Raw genomic sequence first — 3,943 nt, 5'->3', positions numbered from 1 at the left:
AGGAAGTCCTCCATGTCTTTATGATCCAGTCTTAGTCTTATTTCTCCCCTCCTGAGTACATTTTCTCTATTTATTGTCCCCTAGGCCATACTAATTTACAGGTTGCCCAGAATAACTGCAACTCTTTGAGTGTCCACCAAGAAACTCTCACTTTGCAGAAAATGCTTCCTAGATATATATCATTTAATCAGGTGATGACAGGGGATGTCTTGCCAGTTATGACCTGCTAATTTTTGGTTTCACTTCATTAAGCCAAGTCTCACGTCCCCTGCTCCTCCTCGTTGCTGAGTTCCACCTTTCTTTCACTGAGAGAGTCTGAGCATTCAATGAGACTTTCATGTAATAATCCTCAGCACTGTGTTTGACATATGCTAAATATGCAGTTTTTATGCACCGTTACTGCTTCTTTTTAATAAAATTGCAAAGATGGCTGTTCTCATCTCTCCACGGGGTCAGCACAATTTCCTCGTGATATCTATAGAAATAGCTCATGTTTTGTGTGCCATAGTTTTGCCACCTCGGGCATACCTTTATCTGCTCTTCCTGTTACCCAATTTCGTATACCTGGGATTAATATTAAATATATAAACGTCAATGTTACACATCTCATGCCATTGTGTCCAGAATTTATAAATGTCACCTCTGTGAAATCACAGTATTCCAAAAATCTATTAAAACATTTATGCCATGGTATTCAAATAGTCTCATATTTATTTTTCTCTGTTTATGAGAAGTGTTCCTCAATGCATGCAAATGAAATGCATTTAAATCAAGAATTCAATTATAAATGTTTAATAGTAATTTATAGATGAGACAATTGCTTGTCAATTTTGATTTATAAACCATTCTGAGACACAGTATCTAACCACAATCCAGACTTTGATTGCATTTTACTAAACCAGGACTTCTGAATTTGGCTAAGCTACAAATCATTATATTCTTGGTTTGAAAGACTTTCATGGCTGCCAACTAATGGATGCTACAGAAGATAATTTAGAAGATCATTTCAACTAGGAAATAAATTTTCCCATAAGAGCATCCTCTTGCAACATCCAGAATAAATTTAGTTATTCTATGATAAATGTTGAAATGAATATTATAAATTGGCCAATTTTCTGTCTCATTTTCTATAGTTTCAAATTCACTGAATTAATATTTATTTTGTTCCTTTGCAGCAATGAAAAAAAAGCTCTGCAGTAAAGATACGCACTTGTGCTGGCCAAGAAATGTTTTGGCAAAGGCTAAGGCATGACATATGGTGGAGGAGGCAGCATTTTACCAGGTGAATGCTTTGGCTGAAACACATTTAATCAAAACCTCCCCCTCCAATGGGCCACCTGTCATTTAATTCTGAGCTACAGGAGCTGGGCATTCCTCAGATTGTTCTGAAACCTCTGTTGGCTCCAAGTTCAAGAAGAGAAGAATGATAAAGTTCTTGGCAGGAAGAAAGGAATAACTCCTTTGCCTGTCCCAACTCAAGAAGTACTCCACCCGCCTGCTTCCATGACCCCCAGCAGAAGCTTTGTGGCTCCGCAGGTAACATGGTGCCTGGATGTGAGCTGTTCCCCTCCTTTGCCATGAAGATTTGGGGTCTTTAATTTAGCCAGAACCCTGCCAACCTTGATTGGTGTACACTCTGTGGTACTCTTGGAATGTCACTCTCCCTCCTAATTTATTCTTTCCCGTGGGAACAATACCCTCACGCAGAGTGCTGTTGGAGAGGTTTAATTGAAACGTGGAAGTGTCTGGTGATGATCTTTCCATTTCCTTCCTTGGTACTCTCCTTTATTCTCTACTGCCTCCAGTGGGGAGAAGCTGAACTGCTCCCTAGCCTCTCAAGGCAAACTCCAGGGAGACACTTCCACGTGGTGTTCTATGAGCCATGTACCAGCTAAAAGAAAGAAGCCCTGTGGCAGAACTGGAAATAGACATGTCTCTTATAGTGGATGCACCTTTTGACACCTCTCCCAGCACACGGGCATCCTGTACAGTCCAAGTGCCTACAGTCAGGAAGTCTGTGTCCAGGGAGGTAGAGAGGGATGGGAACCCAGACACGGGTTTCCCAGGACACTGTCTGTGAATTCTCTTTAATTCTTACTGCAGGCTGTGAAAGATGGTCCTGTTATCCCCATGTTGTACATGAGGTAACAGGTATATGGCTCTTACCCTCCACTATGACTGTGCAGACAGGTGCACGTGAGCACACAAAGACCCAGGGGGTCCTGCTTTTCTCTGAGTTCTCTCCATCGCCTGCCTCACTGCCCCTGGTCCCAGCAGGTCAGTGTGACAGAGCCACACAACGGCAACACTCCTGTTGTAACGATGCAGATGAAGGAAAATCCTGCTGGACACAGGGAGCTGAAAACAATGGTTTATGATCCAAAGCCATGTGCGTTCCTTGTGCAGTTTTCACAATTGTTGGATCACTCTTTTCTAACATAAACATGTGTCTTTCCTCCATGGTTTTCCCAGAAAGCTTAGACATTAGCATGTAGGCTGCGGTGTTTCATTCCTACACTCAGACACACAGGTCAAAATTGATTTATTGATACCTAATTTCAAGGAGATTTGAAAGGGAAAAAAATCACATTTCATTTTACTATCCAGTTTAATTTAACTGTGAATTCGAAAAAGCTAGCCTCATAACTGCACTAAAGTAACAACCCTTTTCTTACTCTGTGCAAACTTTGAGCAGTTGGCACATAGAAAATCTGTCACCAGGACAATTTTAATTTGTTGTAAGTTCAGCTTTCTAATAGACCTTTGTGCTTCTAATGCTGTTCAATGTTCTCACACATCTTTCCATAAATTATTTCAGACCAAACTCAATAAATAAACCTGGTAGTAAAAGCAGATGTTTTATTTTTGTTGTATTAAAAAAAAAAGACAAGAAGCTCTTGAAGGGAAATAACTTATTCTAAGTACATGCAACCAGTAATTTTTCAAACTGAAGTATCTCAATTTATCAAAGGAATCATATCACTAATTAAAACATAAACTGAAAGAAATCAAGTCATAATGTAAGAAATATAGAAAGTTTAAATTTTTTTAAAAATATTCACAGCTTTGGAACCCTCTTTGATGTCAATGGGACAGCTGTGGGATTTGCTTATGCCGGCTCATTTCAGACCTTCCCAGCTTGTTTCCCTGTCTGAGAGGACTGGGGTAAGTAATCTGCTGTTTTGCCCAAATAATGGCTCTGATGTTAGTGAACATGTGACACCTAGAGGGCTCTGTTATAACCATTTTAAGTGTTTTCACACCTTTGATTCTCACTCACAACAAACCTGAGGTAGGTACGCCATCATTACATTTTATAGGAAGGATAAGAGACTCATCAAGATTAATTAAGAGATTTTCCAAGTCACATGATTAGTAAGTGGAAGAGCTTAGTTTTAAACCAGGTGTTCCAGACTCCCAAATCACCCTGGTAGCTTCAGTACTACTGGCCTTGCCCTCACAATGAGACACTGACAGGCTCTGGAGGCAGACCCAATGCATTGCTGCAGCTGGTGGGAGTGGTCTGTAGAGGAAGCAGGCTGATGGTTGGGTCGCCAAGGTCCTGAGAGGCCAAGAGCAGGAGAAGGGAAGGAGAGTAGTGCAGACAGAAGCAGGGATGGAGGGGTGACGCACAATGATTGGTGGTGGTGCAGAGATAGTTCTGGATAGAGTAGAGGAACTAGGAGAAAAGTTCAATGTGAGATTAAAAATTAAACTGAGGCCAAGCTTGGGAGAAACTTTAATAATAGACTGAATGAATTGCCAAAGCCAGCTCAGTGGTAGAGCGTCAGTCTGCGGACTGATAGGTCCCAGGTTCAATTCCAGTCAATGGCATGTACATTGGTTGCAGGCACATCCCCGATAGGGGGTGTGCAAGAGGCAGCTGGTCAATGTTTCTCTCTCATGGGTGTTTCAATCTCTCTATCTCTCTCCCTTCCTCTCT

The sequence above is a fragment of the Pipistrellus kuhlii genome, unplaced genomic scaffold (assembly GCF_014108245.1).
Source record: "Pipistrellus kuhlii isolate mPipKuh1 unplaced genomic scaffold, mPipKuh1.p scaffold_m20_p_4, whole genome shotgun sequence".
Lineage (NCBI taxonomy): Eukaryota > Metazoa > Chordata > Mammalia > Chiroptera > Vespertilionidae > Pipistrellus > Pipistrellus kuhlii.
This window is presented reverse-complemented; position numbering follows the sequence as displayed.